Consider the following 23,252-nt stretch of genomic DNA (forward strand, 5'->3'; position numbering starts at 1 on the left):
ACCAGGGCGAAGCCGCGAAATCCAGGCCGCCACCATCCTCGGCGGCCCCGCGCGGGTTTCCCAGCAGCCACCTCCGGCAACGGCGAGGGAGAGGAAGGGAGGGGAGAGGATAGTGGTGGCTAGGGTTTCGTCGCCTCCCGAGTCACCCTAGACGGAGCTAGGCGAGAGGCCAAGCGAAGCGTTTAGTTTTTGCTACTAGATAGAGCCCAGTAAAAAGCTGTTTTCACTACTTTTCACCCGCTCTATCCTTTTCACGATGTTAATGCTATTTACATCGCCGGGTTTTGGCGCGACTGCTGCAATGCTCTTACATAGTATCATGTATCTTGTTCCTATTTCATGGAGATTCTAGGAGGGGAGCGCCACAAATTTCAGAATCTGACAATTCCACCTTGTTTGTGGAGTAGAGAGCCCACCGCAGAAATTCGATAATAAAGACAAAATTATTTTGGAGTCGGGCGCTTGATCGTACTAAGCCCGTACAAGAATATTCGCTGGGTAAGCGGGAAAATTTTCGCGTGGTCAGGGGCTCCCAAAAATTCAAGTTTTGAGACAGAGCGCGGTAGATTTTGAGCCGATTCGTAGATCCCCAATTCCACATCCCCTTCCTTCCCCAAACAAAATCCCCAGCCTCCCTGTCTCCTCCGTCACCGCGCCGCCGTCGTGCTCCTCGCCGTCCGGCCGGCCGGCCGTCCGGCCACCCCGCCCCAGCCTTCCTCCTATCACACCACCGCTCACTCTCCCCAGTCCCGCCAGTTTCCACGACGAAACCCTAGAGGCGACCAGGTCATACCGTCATCGTCGACCTCCGCCGTCCGCCCGCTGCTGGCCTTGCCGACGACCCCGACATGGGCAAGGAGCGGCCATCCCGCGGAGCGGCTGGAGCTGCACCAGCCATGGCCGGCCATGGCGACGTCAGGTCTCCCAAGCAGTGGTAGGCCACGATTGCATCTGCGTCAAGCTCGTCAGCCATGGTGAGCTTCCGATCTCCTCTTATCTCCGCCTCCAGACCTCGATTCTATCTTCCTCAAGCTCGTTTCCGTGCAGAAAAGGAGGAGATCAAGGTTGGTGCTCTTGCTGCTGGTGGTCGCAAGGAGATGCCTCCCTCTGTAGCTGGTCATGGACGCCGACGCCGACGAAGCACAAGGGGACGATGGCCTTGACACGCCCGACCAGGAGTAGGAGCTAGTCCAGACCGACTCCCACCACCACCACGACGCCCACCAAAAGGTCCTTTCTTTTTCCCCTATTCCTTTCGTGCTCACCTCTATTTTCCAATGATCCATGGATCTGGCCGCAAAGTAGCTCGCCTCTATGTATCTATCTAGCACACCATTATTTCTACTTCAACCTAGTAGTAATATTCCAGTTCATCCTGCTGAATCATGGTGAACTACTAATGCTCAACATGTATACATTGGCAGATATCAGGGATGATACCCAAGTGAGTGGCTGAGTAGTGCTGCTGCCACGATGGAAGCCATCCTGCTGGAAAGCAAGAGTTCAGCAACAGTGGGTTATGTCGCTGGTGTTGGTGGCGGCATTACTGCGTCACCGAGTGGTAACCTGCTGTCATGTGACGCTGGTGATGGGCTCATCTTGTTAATGTTTCATGCTGATTACTGTAGTCGTAGCTCTGGTCCTGATATTGGCTTCATGTTATTTACTTGTTAATGCCTTCCGCTGCAGGCTGCAGCTGGTCGTGGATGCCGATGCCGACGAAGCACAAGGGGACGACGTCCTGGACACACCCGACCAGGAGTAGGAGCTAGTCCAGACCGACCCCGACCACCACCACGATGCCCACCAAAAGGTCCTTTCTTTTTCCCCTCTTCCTTCCTTTCGTGCTCGCCTCTAGTAGTTCCTAATGATCCATCGATTTGGCCGCAAAGTAGCTCGCCTGGTTCTTTATTTTTTTCCCTCTTCCCTTCCTGCTCGCCTCTATCTCCCAACTATCCATCGATCTGGGGCAAAGTAGCTCGCCTCAATGTATCTATCTAGTAGTAATATTCCAGTTCATCATGGTGGATCATGGTGAACTACTAATGCTCAACATGTATACATTGCAGATATCATGGATGATACCCAAGTGAGTGGCTGAGTAGTGCTGCTGCCATGATGGAGCCATCCTGCTGGAAACCAGGAGCTTGGCAATAGTGGATTATGTAGCTGGTGTCAGCGGCAGCGTTACTGCATCTGTCACTGAGTGGTAACCTGCTGTCTTGCCACGCTGGTGCTGTGCTCATCTTGTTAATGCCTCATGCTGATTACTGTAGTCATAGCTCTTGTCCTGATACTGGCTTATGTTATGTACTTGCTTATGCCTCATGCTGATATTTTTCAGGTCTACTACCATTCAGATTATGATAGCTATTTGGTTAGGTTCAGCTGTGCTAGATACCATATTATTTTTTCCTTGATCTTATTGTCATGTTGCATATGTTTATGCTCACTACCTATTTGTTCTGGTTCAGTAGCAGTCTCTGAAATCTAATTCTAGGACTTGCTCAAATGGTCAGGCTTAATTGCTTATGCTTAGTCATTTCATATGCGTGTTTAATCTAATGCATGAGCTTGTTCTAGATTAAATGCATGAGTTGGTTCTGATTGGTCGGAAAGTAGTTCAAATTACCATTTTGTTTTGTTCTTGTGCTAGGAGAAGCAGGAGGACATGGAGGGTAACAGCTGGAACCTGCTGATTTATGTGTCACCTGTCTGGAAGGTTAGGCTCTGCGACGTTGGTACCTGTGGACCTTGGTTAGGCTTGATCTCGTGATTGTTGCGTGTTTGGTATGTCCGAAACATGGGTTGCGATGCACGCCCTGTTATTTGTCTTTTGTTGAAGCATGCTGAGCTGATGTGAAGTTTTGGATGCCCGAGAAACAGGCAAGGCCATGCCGAAATTTTGAACGGCTCGCTTGCTGATTGTTTGTTGTTAGTTGCCTTAGCTGCTGCTTCTTTTTGTTGAGTAAAAAGTTGCTGGTATTTGGACACGGACGGAAGAAGGTGTTGGTACTTGGTAGATAGGTAGCTTTTTGTTGAGGACGGAAGAAGGTGTCGGTCTGGCTAGCTGCCTAGTGTTGGCATGTGAGTGAGCTGGCTACTTTGTTGTTTTCCGTGAACACTATTAGAGTCGATCTTTGCATGGTGGCCATGTTTGGCTGATCGCCTGAGTATATTTCTTAAACGAAAAACTGATTAGCTAGTGGCTGTTGCATGCACTCGGGAAGGAAAAGAAAAAGATACGCAAGTTGACTATATTTTTGTGTGATGGCGATCGCTAATGATGAAGGGTACACGTCTATTTATCAGTGTATGTAATTTTGGTTGCTTTTTGTTGAGGATAACGAGAACTTAACAAAGATAAAGTTTTGCTGGCATATGTTGCAATTATAGGGCATATCAGTATTTAAATACACCTTGATTGCTTTTCTTTTCCATGCATATTGCTGCATTGACGCAAATTTTCATGTGCAGGGAGCTTGGCTACCCAAACCATGCTGCTGACCGGAGCAAGGATGGATGTCCGTGGAGCTGGGCTAAGGTAGCAGCGCTGCTGGTTCAGGGCTGAATCCGGTTGACTATTGAGTGCGGCCTACCTGGGGCAAGCAGGGTGAGTCAGGCATCGTCAGGGGCAAGCGGTGTTTTTTTCTCTCGTGGCATGGTAAGAACGGAACGACGCTCTCATTGGATTATAGCCTTGCATATATTGGGGTACATGTTCCGTTGAATGGTGCATCTTTTAGCGATTGTTAGAGATATGGTTATCTCTTGACTCTTCCTGGTTGGTTTTATTCATTCTCTAGTTTATGAATATGTGGTGCTTCAACTTTTAGGAATTTGTGGTGCTTTTATGGTACTTGAATGTGATGTTGGTCGTGTAGTTGAATCACATGGTTTGCATGCTACATCAAGGCCTGTTTTGTGGTTTGCATTTCCTATAAATTTCCTTTTCTACAATCATGTATCATCTATGCTATTTAGTTCAGCACTATGCATGGCCTTGGTCTTGGACTCCATGTGTGTAGGAAAGTTTGTGGTTCTAATCCAGTGAGTTGTTAGTCTTGTGTACATAGTTGACCATCTAGTATGTCTACATGCCTATTGCTGGCCTGGAGTCTGCAGTGATTTGGTGAACTTGGAGAATTTTGGGAGGTAATTTCTGGTACTGGAACCTGCTGTTGTAGGTGTTGGTTGATCTTCTTGTGAGCATGTAACATGCTAGTTGAGTTGGATTAGCTGCAAATATTTTGTATGTGAACTTGCTTCTTATTTTAGCATTGCTGGAAAAATTGGTTATGTTGGACATGAATCTAGTTTCTTGACCCTACTGGGATCATCTGGAACTGAATTTTACAAAGTGAATGCTCATTGGTTTTGATTAAAATGACTTGTAAGTTGGAGGCTTTCCCCAAGTCCTGGTTTTGGTTGGTTCATGGAATAAATCCTGTACCACAATGCAGGAATACCTGTCATTTCTTTTGTCATGAATCTTGCATATGTATTTGATCTGCCATATAAATTGCAGATTCTTGATAGCAAGGACGCACCAGCCTTTGAAAGGTGTTGATGTTTGCAACCTTAGAATGGTGAGTGAAAATTATGGGTATTGCCGCTGTTTCCGGCGACCATGCATGTGTTTCCTCTTCCAAGATAATTAGATGCATGGACGCGTGTCAATCTTGTCGCTTGGTTTCGATGGCGCTTGCCCGCTGTTGTTGCTGTTTCTGTCGGTGCAGGTTTAATTGGTGATGCGTGGCAGTGGGCGCACGCAGCAGATGACGCTGCTGCTGGGCGCAGCGCTGTGGCCTGCATGTGGATGTTTGCGTTGTTCCTGTGATAACATTTTCTTCCGTAGCGGCAGCAAAAGTAGTCGAGCTGTAGGTGTTAACATCATTTTGCTGTTGGATCGTCCAGAAATTTGTAATGGTGTTGTAGTTGGCTCCTTAATTTCTGATGTTCATTCTTGGTAGGGCTGCCCTTGTTTATGCATCGTCATCAGGCTCCTTTGTGATGGAGCTGAATGTTGTAGTATTTAAATGTGGTTGAGAGCTGGTCGTTTGTTTCCTGATGATATGTGCTGTGAATGAAAGTAGAGAAATTATGAGATGTTCTGCCAAAATTTTGAATTGATAAATGTGGTTAACTAGGACAGTTCTTTTGTTAGGAAAAAGGCATAGATTTATTTTGTATTGTCCGAAGGATTGATCAATCTCAATTCTTCCCGCCCCAGAAATTGGGCTGCCAGTCTGACGAGGCGAAAAGGTGAAACATCATGTTTTGGTAGCCCAATTTACTGGAGGCTTTTGGTAAAATAGATAGATGGAGAAAACAACCTTGATTTGCACACGACAAGCTAGCAACATCACCTCGTACTAGATGACAATGCGTAACCGTGATGGTTCCAGGTGAATACTTAAATGATTCCACCAAGAATGTCAAGATAATTCTAGACACACCAAGCCACCAAATCTAACACAACGTGTTTGTTTTTCCCACTCCTAAGGCCTTGTTTGGCAGGAGTGATTAGAAGTGTTTTCGATGAGTATTATTGGAGTGGGATTTGGTGAAAAAGACTTCACCAAAACCACGTTGGCGTGTTTTTGCAATCGAAGGCAACGATCCAGCAGCTGTACCTGCCACAAACAAAGACAACCATTCGTGCGTGTGAAATAGCTTCTGCCCGTGGTGACATCCAACTACAGACTGTGCCCCGCCCTGCGTTGCAAGCTAGCACTGTAACAACTCGTCGCTAGAGCTATCTAGGATACAATCGGGTCTAGCAACAACTTTTTTCTAGGTAGAGGTGCACAGCGTGGTCCACATGTATGACGAGGAGAAGAGCATCTAGCGACTCAAGAAATGATCAAAAAACGCGAGGGGGCAGAGGTGTCGCAGTTTCACTCCTACCCGACGTTGGCCGACGTGTTTTCTAGTGATTACCAGAGTTGGCCCCATCCAATACTCGTATGCCAAACGGACTAAACCTATTTTCTAGTGTTTTGTTAGGCCGGTATAATACACTGCAAGCCACACCAAAACACCTCTACCAAATAAGACCTAACTCGTCTTAACATATATTTTCATACTTTGGCGGGACAACATTTTTTAACATGGAATTGTTGCTCTAAAACATGTCTAAATTAGGAACATGCCATTGTTGTCGTACCGGTAAGCAGGTGCATGCATGCAGTAGGAGAGTATCATATTGTTGATACCGGAAGATCCGATTCTTATAGTCATGGAGTAGATCACTAGAAATATTATTCTTCGGGGGTAGCTATAGTTGTCACGCATGGCTGGCCAGGCTCGGTAAGAGGCCCAAGCAAAAGCATGTATGAAAGGCTTTTGCTTTAGCTAGTGGAAAACAACACAAGCGGAGGATATGGAACGAGTTTAGTTCCACATCGCATGTCCCTGTGCATGTCTAAATTAGGAACAAGCCATTTAACAGTAGTTTATGGATAACTATTGTCGTACCGGCCGGGAGCATGTGCATGCATGCACGGTAGGAGAGTACCGTACTGTAGTTGTCACACGGGGCCGGACTCAATAAGAGGCCCAAGCAAAAGCATGTGTGAAAGGCCCTTGCTCTAGCTAGTGGAAAACAGCACTAGCTTGTCCAGTTTTTTAGTTCCACACCGCTTAAGGGGAGAACTTGTGAGCAACTTATAAGGAGACCTCTTTGTACACATCTAAAATGCTAGAAACACTAGTAGAGTTGCATATAGTGCGTGCGCACGCGTGAATATTCACGACTTAAGACTTAGATAATTCTTTTGTTAGGATAATTCTTTTGTTAGGAGAAAAAACATAGATTTACTTGGTTTTTCCTCAAGGATCGATCCATGTCAATTCTTCTTGACTCTGAGATTTGCGTGGCTTTGCATGGTGATGTTAGACATCTGGTATTTTTTGGTAGCCCAATTTACTGGAGGCTTTCGGTAAAACCAAAAAATATGATCGAGAAAACAACCCTGATTTGCATATGAAAAACTGCCAACATCACCTCATAATATGTTCCACGTTGCGCCATTTTCTTCTAGGAACCTTGACCCCCTAAAAGGGGCGGCGTTTGCACGGTATGGTAGGGGTATGTCGGCGGCAGTGCGCATGACGACTACTGCGTCGTGTGCATCCTCTCTCGTAGACCAAGAATGATGTCGTGCTCGTTGTTGACCCTGGCGTCGTCATGCATGATGACCATCGCCGAGGGCGACAGACAACCCTACGCAACCGTGACGGTTCCCATCGGTTCCATGTGGCGCCGCTTGTGGAGATCTACATTGGCGGGTGGCTGGGACCATATGTTCCACGATATGTCCAATAAATACTTAAATGATGCCACCAAGGAAGCTAAAGAGTAAATGCCAAGATAATTCTAGACACACCAATCCACCAAATCTAACACAACGTGTTTGTTTTTCCCACTCCTAACTCATCTTCAGCTATATTTTCATACTTTGGCAGAACAACATTTTTTAACATGAAATTGTTGCTCTAAAACATGTCTAAATTAGGAACATTCCATTGTTGTCGTACCGGTAAGCTGCAGCTGCAGTAGAAGAGTATCATATTGTTGATACCAGAACATCTGATTCTTATAGTCATTGGTGAGCACGTGCATGCATGCATGCATGCTGAAGGAGAGTTCCTTACTGATTATCCGAACATCCAATTATTATATTCATGCTGGGTGGCTACGAGCATGGCAGCCAGCCTTGGTAAGAGGCCCAAGCCAAAGCATGTATAAAAGGCCTTTGCTCAAGCTAGTGGAAAACAACACAACGGAAGACAAGGGAACAAACTTGCCCACTTTTTAGTCCCATACCGCTTAGGGGGAGAAGTTGTGAGCAACTTATAAGGGGACCTCTTTGTAGACATCTAAAATGGTAGAAACACTAGAGTGCACTACACACATAGCGCGTGCGCTCGCGTGAATATTCGCGACTTAAGACTTAAGACTTAAGACTTAAGACGCTTGGCGACGGCGCGGCTAGCTGGCATTTGCTAATATAATCTAATATTTTTTCTGTGCTATTTATTTATCTTAAAGGAAAAAAACTGATTTCCTAGTGGCCGTTGCATATATTCTTCAAGCAACTCAATTGCCATCACCTTTCCATTAATATATGCCTGATACAAAATGAACGAAAGATCTTGATGTGCACTGAGTAGAATCCGTGTGGGCAAATGGGATCAAAGAAAACCTTCACTATGGAAGGTGTTCCGAAGAATAGGGTTGATAATTGCAGGGCTCTCCGAGAAATGTTCAGCATATCTAAGCCTCTGAGGAGAGAAGCTCATCTGTTGCATGCACATTTTGTGTTAGTATATGTTGCAATAAATACAAACAAAAACATTAAAGGACATGTACCTCGCCGCGTCGAGGTCGCCCCTCCAGGCGTCCTTGTCGTTCATGGACGCCAAGAACGCCGCCCGCAGACCTGGGCAGTCCTCGTGGACGTCGATGCAGCCGGCCGGGGCTGAGAGCACACCGTCGGGGCCGTCGGCAGCAGGCCACAGGTGGCGCCGGCGAGGGGAGCGAGGACGGAGGGCGGCACGGCCGGAGCCAGAAAGGCCGCCTTGGAGTCGAGCGGGCGCTTGCAGAACTGACGGGCACGACGACGCATCTGGCCACCAACGGCCGGGTCTGACCTGCGGCGGGCGAGGGAGGCCGCAGCAAGCACCACCGCAGGCACCAGAGGCTGGGTGCTCGTGGCCGTGGACTCGAGCGCGCCGCCAGCCGGCAGCTTGCTGGACGGGCCGAAACAGGGCGGCGGCGGAGTGGACGATTGGACCGACGGCACGGGGTTGCTGGAGCACATCTCCCGCTCCTTCTTCTAAGCGGGGTGGAAGGAGGGAGCAGGCTGCGCGGTGGACGCGAGGGGTGGCCGGCGGCGGCCGCGCGCTCATGCGGTCGCGGATGCGAGAGCCAACTCGCTCGACGGCGGGAGGCGAGGCGGGCGAGCGACGACGGGAGAAGGCGGCTTCGCGGGATCCGGACGGGTCGCGAGAGGAGCTTGACGGCGGCGAGCGGCAACGGCGAGGGCGACTCACCGGCGAGGAGGACGGGACTGCGTCCGCCTCGGCACGAGCGACGGCGGCGCCGGCTGCGCTGGATGGACGGAGAGAGGACGCGACGAGGAATCCGGATCGGGGCTCGGCCGGCGCGAGGAGGCTCGGGGAGGAGATCGGGGCGGCGGCGCGGCGCGCCCGCCGTCGCGTCCAAGGTCGCCACTCTCACTTGCTTCGTCGATTATCCTTTATACTACTAATCTTACACAAGATGATTTGGTATGAAATAATTGTGTCATTGCATGAACAAATGAGACAAACATCACATTCCACGATCAATGGCCTAAATATTTACCATACTCATCTGAATATGCTTCTAGAAGACGAAGCCAGCCAAAAGGAGGGACCGAGGAGGGCCGCCATAGGCCCCATAGGCTGGCGCGGGTCCTGCTCTGCCGCGCCGCACTGGTGGGGAGGGGCCCACAGCCCCCTTCGGCCGCCTCTCTTTCGCGTACTTCTTCTAGAAGACGAAGCCAGCCAAGAGGATGGGTCGAGCAGAGAAGGAGGAGGCGCGCGGAGGACGTGTTGGATCGATCCGTACGAAATCAGCTGGGGCGGGTTGCACGCACGCACGCGGCAGGGCTTCATTGGTCGCGCGTTGCTGCTGCCGCTGAGCTGGCCATGTGGTCCGTTTTTTTTGCGGAAGTCAAACGAACGAAATGAGCCGCGAATTACGAGAGACGGATCGCTTCCTTTTCTTTTGCAACAAAACAAACCCGCACGCCAGCAACCTGGGCCTCATTCCTTTTCAGGCCCTGATCGATTGATACTTGCTGCGATCGGGCTGCCATTTATTCGTTGGTGCTCCCTTCGCTATTAATTTGAGTCCACCGACCCACAGAAATGACACATTATTTTGACTTCTACACACAACAAACCAAGTCCAATTCGTTTTTTTTTTCTGTCAAAAAAAAATTCAATTCGTTTCTTGTAAACCATAATAATATATACATCACAGCCATAGTCTTCCACCAAGGCACATACTAACTACACGATGATTGCTCTCTCCTTGTCTACAGTCTACCAAGCCAAACGTACGTGTCACCTTACTCCGCAAACTCGTCCGCCAACCCACCGTGCATATCACCTTACTAACCCGCCTACTTACCCACCGTGCATGTCAGCTTACTCCTCCTTTACAGACTAGAGTATTTAACAGCTCGACAGTAACGAGGAGCCCGGCCGTGAGACCATCTCCAGTCGGTCGCGCCCCCCAAAGCAATTTGGGGCGCGCCAGATCAAAAAACGGTTCCAGCCGCGTCCCCCAAAGCCCAATTTTATCCGACGCGCCCCGATACGGTGTCCAGCGCTCCGAGCCCGTCCCCGACCCACAGGGGACGCACCGGGGACGTCGGACATACCGAAAAGCGAGGCGAGAAGTGGCGGGGCCGACCCGTCAGCGGCACAATTAGTTTTAACCTAACCATCGCCTACCTCGCGATGGAAGTAATTGGCGCGCAGCGACGGTACAGTTCCCGCAGAGGCGCAGCGACGCGTCTCGTCGCGCCTAGCTCTGCGTGCCGGCGTTAATGAGCGCCACCGCTCCCCTGCCTCCCTCCGGCCTAATAAAAGGGCCGCCTCTCATCGTCCCTCTCACACACAAACCCTAGCCGCCACCATCTCAACAAGAGTCGACGCCATGTCTGGTAGAGGCGGAGGCCGAGCTCGCGGCCGTGGTCGTGGTCGTGGCCGCGGCAGAGCTGCACGCTCGCCGTCGTCTTCATCGTCGGAGATGGACGTGGAGTCGGGCGTGCTGTTCGAGTTCGTCCTCGTCCTCAAGGGCGACCCACGTGGCATCCAGAGGCTGCCCGACTTCTTCGCCGAGTACGTCACCGACGACGACCGCCCGCGCACGATGCATCTGCGGGAGGCTTCGTGCGGCTACTACCGGTGGATCGTCGACGTGATCTACGACGCGCGCGGCAAGATGTACCTCAACATCGGCTGGGAGAAGTTCGCGCGCCACCACAGCCTCGAAGCCGGCTTCATCCTCCTATTCTCCTACTTCGGCGACAGGGACATGAGCGTCAAGGTCTTCGACGAGACGCGCTGCCGCCGGGACTACCACGGCGACAACACCGACGAGGAGGACGACTGATGGTAAAGAGTGTTGTTTCTTCGCAGCGAATACGTGCACGGAAGTTTCTGGATGTTCGTCTCATCGGTAGAACCACAAGGGCACCATCCTCCGCTGGATTTTCCAGTTTGGGTGACTGGGTGTGCCCTCGAGTGTTCTTTCTTAGCAGCGAACACAGGAATCCTTCGATGCACGGCCTAGTTAGGTTTAGTTTTTTTGCAATATTTTATATTTGTGTCCACCATGGTTCAAACTATGTATTAGTTTGTGGAAAACTATGTTCCAAACTATGTCTTCCTGTAAACCACGTTTCCAATTATGTATTAGTTTGTGGAAATTGAAATAAAAATGACAAAAAAATGTATTTTTAATGTTTGGGGGCGGCGTTTGGAGGACGCGGCTGGGAAGCGACGTCCCCCAAACGCGGCACGAACGAAACACGTCCCCCAAATGCTCAATCCGACGCGTTTTGGGGGACGCTTTGGGGACGCGGCCCGGAAATGCTCCGAGAGCGATCAAGCTCACGCCGCCCGGGCGAGCGATTTGCCCTCGAGTCGTAAGGTGGCGCGGGACGTCCACGGTGCTGCCGCCGTTCCCGCTTAATCCCGTCGGTAGACATCCACGGAAAACAAAACGCCGAGAGCTTTCCTCGCTCGGTCGCTCCCTCCCTGCGATGGGCATCCACTACTGCCAAACGGTGATGGCAGCGCCGGCGTCCAGCCCCAGCAGGACTGTTCCGCGTCGATTCATTCACCAAGTTCTTTCTCTCCCGCGTTAGCAATCAATAACCTAGTCGCACAATGATTGCTGCAGTTGTCGCGACGAGCACCTGCTGTAGGCCGGCCATGTCGTATTCCTGGAGGAGCACGGTGGGGAACGCCGGGTCAGAGCGTGCCAGCTCGTGCCGAGGGTGAGGTGCGGCTCGGGGCACGAAGGGTAGTAAATCACCACCACGCTCGCGTTGTCCATGCACCGGTTCATCTCCTTCAGCCGGTCCGGCGCCAGTACGTGCGCCTCCGACAACAACTCCAGCACCGCCACGGCGAGCCTGCGCACCGCGGCATAGTACTCAGGCAGGACGCCGTGCATGGCGGGCGGGAGCTCGTCTGCCGCGGTAGGTCCGGGAACGCCTGGCAGAATATGGTGCCACGCAGTTGGCCGCCGGCAACTAGAACATGTCGAAGTAAGTTCGAGATGAACCGGAGCTTCTCGGCGAGGCCGCGGGTGTAGTACGGTGTCTTGGCCTCCGGTGGCGACTCATGGAAGTGGCGCACGGACCTGAGCGTCTCGGCGAGGAGGAAGGCCAGCACACCGTGGTTCACCACCTGGAAGAAGCCCACCGTCTTTACCAAGTGCAGGCTGTGCGACCGGCCGGCCTCAACGATTTCGAGCTCGCCGCCCACCGCCGGCGCGTCCGGAGGCGGGAGTGTTGCCAAGCGAGGAGCAGGGCCGCGACACTTGTATGTCGCTGCTAGCGGGCTCAAGCGGATTAACGGATGCTGCGGCACTAGAGTGGAACAGAATGGGCAAAATCTTAGCGCCGGCACGTGATGGACATCAGTGCTTCTCCTCCGCGCCGGCCATCGGGCAGATCAAGCGGTAGAGAAGGTTGATCAGCTTAGCTAGAGAAGTGAACACCATATCGAGACATGCATGCAGCACTCAGCAGTGTAATATAGCGGGGCGTGCATGAGGATCAGTACGGCACGTCATGCATGCATTTGTTTGACACAATGTGGCATGTGCAAAAACTGACAAAAGGAGTCAGCTGGCCGGGTCATCCGCTGCATTGCTCTGCTGGTTCACACACATACAAGTAAAATTAGGTTCTAATTCCGTTCTTCACGGGATCTATCGAGTCTTGATTGAAAAGCTGGGGACATCTGGCAGTGCCAAACGAATCTCCATCAAATCATCGGACGGCAGCCACCTAGGGGGCATTGCCACCGGTGGCAACAAATCCACTCTCAAACATGAAACCACGTGGAAGTGGTGGAATTTTCCTCAAGTTTCTTTGGTGACCTTGAAATTGAGTTTCGCACTATATGTCTAGAATCTTCATGCGGTACTTTTACACCACCCATATTATGACCCGATGCAAACAACTGAGGGCTTGTGACCCTTTATTGCATGATTCAATGCGCAACCCCCGTTCGGAAGGCCCAACGATGTTTACTTCGTACGTAGCTTCTCATAGAAATGTGTGATTATGCATGACTTTCCAATTTGCTTGTGTTTTATACTTTTATTAGGTCATAGAAACATGAAAAAACTTTAGAAGTGGCAAAGTTTTAAAACAAGTTCGTTTGGTGGCATCGAAATGTGAGTTCTGCCCTATAAGTCCATAATCTCCGAGAGATATATATAGTCATGTTTGTGAAACAAGTGTCATGTGCAAGTTGTGCATTGGATTTTGCTCTTTACTAAACCCTTATCTACATATATTATGAACCAATGCAAAATAGTAATGGTTCTTGACCCCTTTAAGTGATTTCATGTATCCCATGTTTGGTAGGGCCCACAATGCCTACCCGATAGGTTTTCATCGTGATTCTATGTGAGCTTCCATTTTTTGTGTTCAACAAAGTCATAGAAACATAACACCCCCCCCCCAAAAGTTGACAAAATTCTTCGAAGAACAGGTTCGGTGGCCTCGAAGTCGGAGTTTGGGACACTAAGTCCACAATATTGAAGTTGTATAGTTATTTTTATGAAGCAATTGTCATTTCAAAGCTGTGTGTTGAATCTTCCAATTCAAACCGCACGTATGTACCCAAATTATGACTCGATGCAGAAGGGTAAGGGTATACCATCTATTATCACGCAATTTCGTGTGCCCTCCACTTGGCCGACCCCACGATGTTTACCATGTAACTTTTCATCCAAAGTGGTGATTAAATGAGAACCTCCACTTTGTTTGTGTTTAAATAGGTCACCGAAATATGAAACCTCAAAGCAGGCAAAGTTTAAAAAAATACTCGCTCGGTGGCCTCAAAGTGGTAGTTGTGCACTATAAGTGCAGATTTTTCATGCGATATAGTCATGTTTGTGAAGAAATTGTGATTTTAAGGTCGTGTATTAGACTTACAATTTCTACTACTAGGATATAGCCTATAGGAGGAAAAATGGCGGTGGCGCCACGACAACAGGACCAAGTTGTCGTTACTTGGCAAAAATGCAGGCGACATATAATTTTATGATACTTTTGGTCTACCGAAGGCATGGCAGATTATTTTGACGACGTTGCTATAGGTGACCCCAGTGGCCTAGCCCGCACAAAAAAGTTCGGGAGGCCCACAAGTCTACGCCGACACGTCGTAGGTACTACCCACATCTCAGCGCATGTTTCGTCCGGCCCAGCGCCTCACCCAGATCGACTCACAACGCACGCCCTCCTCAATCCACTCTCCCCTTCTCACTCCACTCCCCTCCTCGGTCCACTCTCCCACCCGCGTGTCGGCCGAAGCCTAACCCCCGCCGATTCCCCCCGCAACTACAAAGATCTCTTCTAGCACACCCGCCTCCGAGCCCCACCACAAATTTTGTCGCCGAATGTAGCCAGATAAGCCAAACCCTAGCTGCCATTGGGCACTTTTACGATAGAGATCTTGACCGTCGGGATGTTGTAGCGTGCAGGTTCAGCCACCTCGGCCTCAACTTCCGCGAGTGCGCATCACTGGCCGGAGCCGAAATGTGAGTTTCGTCGCTTCCCCTTATGACACGCAAGGATCAGAGGTGACACCGCCAGGCACCACTGGGGCTTGCCATCGCCGAGGCGAATGAGGGGCCCATGGAGTATTGGAGGCTGAATTTCCCGGAACATGTGCAAGTGGAGTTAGGGCATCTCTACCCGCGTCCCCCAAAGGTTTTTGGGGCGCGTCGGACATTTTTCGTTCCCAGTTGCGCGCCCTAAAGGCCCTTTCCGTCCGGCGCGACCCAATATGGTGTCTGACCCCCCCCCCCGAGCCCATCCCCGGTCCACAGGGGACGCTCCGATCGCACCGGACACAACGAGAAAGCGGGGCGGGGAGTGGCGGGCCCAACGCATTATCGACACACGAACGAAGGGTCGCAAACTTGCCTTAATGGCGACGAAGGGGCAAGCGAGACATATCGTCGGCGCCGCGCAACCTTCACGCGTCGCCGCCGTTCGCACGCCACGGCGCATTCCCGCTCTTTCTTCCTGCGCTTCCGGCCTCTTCCCGCGCTTTCTTCCCACCTCTTCTCGCGACGCTGGTGTCTATAAAAGGCCTCCTTCTCCCCTGCAAGCACAAGCATCATCGCGTACGCACCACATACGCAATGCTGAACCGCGTTGGCGTCGGCCAGTTGCCTCCACCACCATCTCCACCTCCACCTCCATCTCCACCACCGTAGGAGTTCGACGTCGACCCTGAATGAAGCGTGGGAGGAGGTGGTGCTAGCAAACGCCATAGCGATGTTCGACACCGCCACGGTGGAAGAGGCGTGCCGATGTCGGGCGGAAGAGATGGGCGAGCGGTGGAGTGCAGAGTGGGATCTCCATCAACATCAGCGGCAGGAGGCGCTAGAGCAGTAGTGGTGGGAGGAGGAGCAGTGGAAGCGGCCGCCTGGGCGGTGGAGGCGGATGCGGATGCGTTAGCGGCGGCTGCAACGGCACAACTCGAGGAGGAGGAGGAGATGCGAAGGCGGAGGAGGAGGAGGAACACGACGATGACGATGATGCAGCAACTGGTGCTCGTCGAGTCGTTCGAGTCGCAGAAGAAGCTGCAGGAGACACCCGTGCCTGCGAAGAGGAGCAGATTCGCCGTGTCGTCCAGCTCTCCCTCCAGGAGGAGCAGCTGGGGAGGGCAGGCGAGGACACGCTGAACGAGCACCGATGTCTTCTCGTCACTCTCTGTATGGAGAAGGGGCGCGTGGCGCAGGAGCTGCGGCAGAGGGGAGGCGACGACGGTGCGGGGCTGTCGAACGCACCGCGGGCGGCCAGTAGGCCATAATCTAGCCGTTTTCATTCAAACTTGTAAAATATAATGAAATTTGAACGAAAACCTTTATTTTCGTGCATTTTTATTTATTTTGGGGCCGCATTTTGTGGACATGGCTGGGAGCGACATCCTCAAACGCGGCACGAAGAAAACGTGTCCCCCAAACGCTCGATCCGGCGCCGTTTGGGGGACGCAGCTGGAGATGCTCTTAGGCTTTTTGCGCATGGGGAGGGAGGAGAGCAAGGAGAAGATAAGGATTAAGGGGGATCCTCATGGGTTTAGGGTTCCAGATGGGGGATCTGCTAGAGATGCTCTTAAAGCCCAATGGAAAAAAATTAAGGTTTTCTCACCCTTCCTTGCGTGATTTCATGTGTCCCCTATTCGGTTAGTCCCACGAAGTCTACCCCACAATTTTTGAGTGAAAGTGGTGATTCTATGTGATTTTCTATCTGGTTTTTGTTCAACTATGTCATAGTAACATGAAAATCCTTTTTTTTTTGGTAAAGTTCTAAAGAAGTTGGGTTGGTAACCTTGAAGTGCAGGTTTTGCACTATAAGTGTAGAATATTCATGCGTATATAGTCACTTCAAAGTTGTGTGTTGGATTTTCCTATATAGACCACCTTTATATTCCCATGTTAATGCCTCAATGCAAAAAAAAAAAAAAAACCGTTTCTGAACATTTGTCATGTGATTTCATGCGCTCTTGTTCGATAGGCCCCACAAGTGTCAATTTCATGTGACTTTCCACTTTGTTTGTTTTCAAATAGGTCAGAAACATGAAAACCCCAAATAGTAGAAAACTTGGGTCGGTGGTCTCGAAGGGGAGAGTTTTGCACTATTAGTAAATAATAATCTACATCCGCTATATAGTCGTGTTTGTGAAATTTTCGCTTTGAAGTTGTATTTTTTTTTTTCTCACACCGCTCTTATATACCAATATTATGACCCCATTGCATAGAGTAATGGTTTCCGTCCCTTGCTCACGTGATTTATCATGAGCAGTATGATGACAACCAGAAGCTTTTGAACAGCTTCCTCAATTACTTGACCAGCTGCTCTACATCGTAGCTGGATATCACAACAATTTTTGTACCCATATACACCTTTGTGAAATAATAAAGGTGAACTTTGAGAAGACCAAATATATAGTGATGTGGTAGAAATATATCAAGTTTCCTTATTACTTAATTACGCTTTACTTCTGAAGTTATGTTTCATTTCTGAAACGTATTGAGTTTATAATTGCATCTTTCTCTTAGTAGTGTTTCATGAATCAACACTGATTTTAAATACCATGGTCCGTGACTTAGATTTTGACTCGATCGGGGTAATCAAAGGGTCAATTTACACCGTGTTGATTGCTTAGAGCAACTCCAGCAGTTGCGGCACGCGGTAAAATCCGTCATTTAGCGCGCGAGAGAGGGGGAAATAGCTCCAGCAGCCGCGGCAAAAACACGCGCGAGCTCAAAAAATTCCCCATGGCGAGTCGCATCCAGCGCGTGATAAAAGGTGCGTCTCCCAACCACCAGAAATCCCATCCATGCGCCACTCCACTACTCGCGCAACCGCCTGCCGCTTCGCTGCCCCCGCCCACCGCCGCCGCTTCACCATGCCTCCGCGCCACCGTACCCAGTTCGGGTACCACCACGTCCGCCCACAGCCGGCGCATACGTTCTACGCGGAGATCCGCACCGCTAGAGGGCACATCATCCTCAGGACGTTTGCCACGGCGGTGGCCACGCGCGCCTACGACGCGGTGGCTCAGATGCCCAGGACACGACATGAATTTCTACGACTGCGAGTCGCTCGAGGAGGCCGAGTTCCTGGCGGGGGTGGCGAATATTGTCACCACCGAGCAGCACTGCCACCAGCGCGCCCTCTAGTGCCGCCTAGCCGTCGCGGCTTTCCCGTAGGACGTTCGCGAAGAGGGAAGGCTTCCAAACAATCAGAGACAACGAATGATCGCTGGGCGGATGAATTCTTGACCATCCGGTCGGAATCACATCGAGTTCTGATGATTTCGAGTTCTAGATCATTAGCGACAACTAGTGTTATTTTAACGCTATAATGTTTGTATTTTACTATACTAGTATTTTACTTTGTCATATGTTTATCGCATTTTTAATAGATATGTATTTTTATTTTTTTGATTTTTCTAGCTCCCTTTGATCTTGTTTTAAGCAATTTTATCACCGAATCATGTTTGTGGCGGGCTATTTTACAGAGCCCAATTTTTTAAACATAAGGCATTAGCCTATCTTTAAATTAATAAATGCACGAACGGGCAGATACATGAAGCTGATAGCTTACAGGCAACACACACTTAGCAAGAAAAAACAACAAGAAACGCCGCTAAAGAACGGAGCCTTCATCCATCCGCGCGAGCAGAACCTTGAAGCAGAGGCCATGGGGGGATGCACGTCACCTGAGAGGGACACAATCTTTGCCAGCTCCCGACTTGCTGTCGTTGCCGTGTCATCCCCCTCCGCCTTCGAAGAAGCCCCCTGCCTTTCTCACCCTGGCTTGAAGGACGTCGTACATCAGAGGTGGAGCCGCTCACCCTAGAGCATGGATGAACACACAAGACGGTATTTCAAGGAGATGAGCATCGAACCAGACCAATCCTTCACACAGACAACACCAGTCGCAGTGCCGACCACCATCAAGACGCAAGCTGTGGAAGAAGCCGCCCAACGAAGACACATCAAGGAGATGTGGAAGCAGAACCACCGGCGAAAAGCAAGAGCCGACCAAGGTAGAGCGCCGCCACCAAAGAAATGCCGTTAGTAGGTGCCCGCAGAGCACCTCGTTCACCTCCCCACCATCCCAAGGCGACGCCTCCAGGGAGGGAACGACGCCAGAGCGCCGCTATCGCCCAATCAAAAGGACTTAGGTTTTACACCCAGGAGGGGGAAGGAGGGGAATGGGTTTGGACCTCGACGTCGCCTCCAAGGAGGGTGAAAGCGCCCTCGACGTTGTGGCCGCCACCGCCGGCCAAAGGTTCCCTCGGCCCCATCCCCAGCCACCGCAACTGCGCTTTAGATCAGGCGAAGCTAGATCCAAAGGAAGCGGGGTTGGAACAACCCCTCCACGGACCACCGTCTTCAGATCTGGTCGGAGGGCGACGGGGCGACCCACCTGCACCGTGTCCCCAACATTCTTCTCCTCACCACCCCCGCGGCCGAGAAGAGGACTGCCAGCATCGGTAAACACCTCCTGCCTAAGGACCGGCGCCGCCCTCACCTCGCGAGGCAGCCTCCCCAGATGCCAAAGCTCTCAGCAACCAGGGCGAAGCAGCGAAATCCAGGCCGCCACCATCCTCGGCGGCCCCGCGCGGGTTTCCCAGCAGCCACCTCCGGCAACGGCGAGGGAGAGGAAGGGAGGGGAGAGGATAGTGGTGGCTAGGGTTTCGTCGCCTCCCGAGTCACCCTAGACGGAGCTAGGCGAGAGGCCAAGCGAAGCGTTTAGTTTTTGCTACTAGATAGAGCCCGGTAAAAAGTCTGTTTTCACTACTTTTCACCCGCTCTATCCTTTTCACGATGTTAATGCTATTTACATCGCCGGGTTTTGGCGCGGCTGCTGCAATGCTCTTACATAGTATCATGTATCTTGTTCCTATTTCATGGAGATTCTAGGAGGGGAGCGCCACAAATTTCAGAATCTGACAATTCCACCTTGTTTGTGGAGTAGAGAGCCCACCGCAGAAATTCGGTAATAAAGACAAAATTATTTTGGAGTCAGGCGCTTGATCGTACTAAGCCCGTACAGGAATATTTGCTGGACAAGCGGGAAAATTTTCGCGTGGACAGGCGCCACAATTTTCGGTAGAGCCCCCAAAATTCAAGTTGTGAGAGCATCTCCAGTCGCGTCCCCCAAACCGTCCCCCAAAGCGATTTGGGGCGCGCCGGACAAAAAAAGCGTTCCAGCCGCGTCCCCCAAAGCCCTTTTTTGTCCGGCGCGGCCCGATACGGTGTCCGGCGCCCCGAGCCCGTCCCCCGTCCCACGGGGACGCTCCGGGGACGCCGGACACAACGGCAAGCGAGGCGGGGAGTGGCGGGCCGACGCGTCGGCGGCACGGAAGGCTAAAACCCCGTCGCCTACCTTTGGTCAAGCGACGTTAATGGCGTCCCTGTTTTCCCAAGCGACGCAGGGACGCGTCTCGTCGTGCATGGCCGCGTGGCCGTCCGCGCCGGAGTTATTGCGTGCAACCACCCGCTGCCGCCGCTGTTTTAAGACGCCCTCCGGTTATCGCCGCTCATCATAATCCTTCTCGTCGCCGCCGCCTCCCCTTCCCGGATCCTCTACTCGCCGCTCAAAAATGTCGTCCTCCCGCAAGATCGCCGCGGCGAACGGCTTCGGCCGCGGCGGCCTCACCGTGGCGGAGGCGTGGGCGGCCGTACCACGCCCGGTATCCGGTCCCGCCGGACGTGCGGCCGCCAAGCGGCGGCGGCCGGAAGATGGCCGTGAACGGCATTGGCATCCCGCCGCCGCCGAAGCCGGACACGCAAGCAATGGCGGGACGCCATCAAGGCCCGTCGGGCTCAACTCACCGCCGAGGAGCGGGCGGATCCGACATGGGCGGCCAAGGACAACGACGATCGGTGGACGACGTACTTCAAGGCCAAGTACGACGTCGAGCCGCACAACGACCGACGGGCTCATCGGCGGGCCCAACGGCTGGAACGAGGAAGGCCGCGCCTCGTTCGGGGCGTTCCGGGCGTACCCTCGAGAACGTCATCCGCGGCCTCCGCAACGGCGCTCCGCGGCCGGAGATGCCGTCGTCGCCGCCGCCTTCTCCTCAATGGCGGCCGAGGAGGACGACGTACTCGTCCTCCTCGCACTCTTCTTCCTCGGGGCCGGCGCGATCGACGCCGTCGTCCTCGTCGTACCGGTCGGCGCCGTATACCGTTCCCAAACGGGAGGTCAAGGAGGAGCCGGCGACGCCCGTCAACACGAGGCGTGGCGGTAGCGGCGGCGGGCGGCAGCAAGGGAGGCGCGGCGGCGCCCTCCTCATCCCGAGCCGGAGGTGAAGGAGGAGCCGGAGGAAGCGTCGCAGCGGCGGCCGCCGGCGGAGTACGAGCGGCGGCAGCGGCTCATCGCCGGCCAGCCGACGACCCCGAGGACTGCCCGGGGCTGCGGCGGCGTTCTTGGCGTCCATGGACGACAAGGACGCCCGGAGGGGCGACCGGACGCGGCGATCGCCATGTCCATCCGCGACTCCGCAAGCCGGCCGTGGACCTCACCGACGACGGCGAGGCAGACCAAGCGGCTTGGTGAAGGACGAGCCCGTGGACGAGCCCGTCGACGAGCGCGTCAAGCGAGAGGTCGTCACCGACGAGATGTACAACTTCCGGCGAGCACTACGACGCCTCCGCCGCCGCAAGTGGTTCTAGATTAGGTTTAGTTTTAAAGTTAGTCAAATTTCGTTCGAATCTATGTAAGTTTGGACGAATCTAATCGAATCTAGTCAAGTTTAAAATTTGCGAAATTTTGTTTGGGGGACGCGACGGGAGCGACGTCCCCCAAACGCGCACGAACGAAACACGTCCCCCAAACGCTCAATCCGCGCGGCCTGGTGACGGCTGGGGACGCGACTGGAGATGCTCTGAGACAAAACGCGGTAGATTTTGAGCCAATTCGTAGATCCCCAATTCCACTTCCCCAAACAAAATTCCCAGCCTCCTGTCTCCTCCGTCCCCGCGCCGCCGTCGTGCTCCTCGCCGACCGGCCGGCCGTCCGGCCACCCCGCCCCAGCCTTGTCGCCCTCCTCCTATCACACCACCGCTCGCTCCCCCCAGTCCCTCCAGTTTCCACGACGAAACCCTAGAGGTGACCAGGTCATACCGTCGTCGTCGACCTCCGCCCGCTGCTGGCCTTGCCGACTACGCCGACAAGAGCAAGGAGCGGCCATCACGCGGAGCGGCTGGAGCTGCACCAGCCATGGCCGGCCATGGCGACGGCAGGTCGCCCAAGCAGCGCTAGGCCACGATTGCATCTGCGTCAAGCTCGTCAGCCATGGTGAGCTTCCGATCTCCTCTTATCTCCGCCTCCAGACCTCGATTCTATCTTCCTCAAGCTCGTTTCCGTGCAGAAAAGGAGGAGATCAAGGTTGGTGCTCTTGCTGCTGGTGGTCGTAAGGAGATGCCTCCCTCTGTAGCTGGTCACAGACGCCGACGCCGACGAAGCACAAGGGGACAATGGCCTGGACACGCCCGACCAGGAGTAGGAGATAGTCCAGACCGACCCCCACCACCACCACGACGCCCACCAAAAGGTCCTTTCTTTTTTCCCCTCTTCCTTCCGCGCTCGTCTCTAGTTTCATCGACATGCCTGCAAAGTAGCTCGCCTCTATGTATCTATCTAGCACGCCATATTTTCTACTTCGACCTTTTAGTAATATTGAAGTTCATCCTGCTGGATCATGGTGAACTACTAAAGCTCAACATGTATACATTGGCAGATATCAGGGATGATACCCAAGTGAGTGGCTGAGTAGTGCTGCTGCCACGATGGAAGCCATCCTGCTGGAAAGCAAGAGTTCGGCAACAGTGGGTTATGTCGCTGGTGTTGGTGGCGGCATTACTGCGTCACCGAGTGGTAACCTGCTGTCATGTGACGCTGGTGATGGGCTCATCTTGTTAATGTTTCATGCTGATTACTGTAGTCGTAGCTCTGGTCCTGATATTGACTTCATGTTATTTACTAGTTAATGCCTTCCGCTGCAGGCTGCAGGCTGGTCGTGGATGCCGATGCCGACGAAGCACAAGGGGACGACGTCCTGGACACACCCGACCAGGAGTAGGAGCTAGTCCAGACCGACCCCGACCACCACCACGATGCCCACCAAAAGGTCCTTTCTTTTTCCCCTCTTCCTTCCCTTCGTGCTCGCCTCTAGTAGTTCCTAATGATCCATCGATTTGGCCGCAAAGTAGCTCGCCTTCCTGCTCGCCTCTATTTCCCAACTATCCATCGATCTGGCGCAAAGTAGCTCGCCTCAATGTATCTATCTAGTAGTAATATTCCAGTTCATCCTGCTGGATCATGGTGAACTACTAATGCTCAACATGTATACATTGCAGATATCATGGATGATACCCAAGTGAGTGGCTTAGTGCTGCTGCCACGATGGAG

The 23,252-nt window shown here is 52.3% G+C and overlaps 1 long non-coding RNA gene across 3 annotated transcripts in view; it reads left to right on the forward strand.

The window, feature by feature from the left end:
- Positions 1–22,740, forward strand: part of LOC124666179 — a 49,528-nt gene extending 26,788 nt beyond the window's left edge. Inside the window, exons 3-5 of one of the 3 annotated variants that reach the window (XR_006990820.1) lie at positions 1,425–1,585; positions 1,690–1,813; positions 22,582–22,740. This is a non-coding gene — a long non-coding RNA (uncharacterized LOC124666179). Of the gene's footprint in view, positions 1–1,220; positions 1,586–1,689; positions 1,814–22,581 lie in introns of those variants that run through there. The other 2 variants (XR_006990819.1, XR_006990821.1) reach the window with 2 other exon arrangements.
- Positions 22,741–23,252: the final 512 nt, after the last annotated feature.

This window comes from Lolium rigidum, chromosome 6, assembly GCF_022539505.1.
Source record: "Lolium rigidum isolate FL_2022 chromosome 6, APGP_CSIRO_Lrig_0.1, whole genome shotgun sequence".
Lineage (NCBI taxonomy): Eukaryota > Viridiplantae > Streptophyta > Magnoliopsida > Poales > Poaceae > Lolium > Lolium rigidum.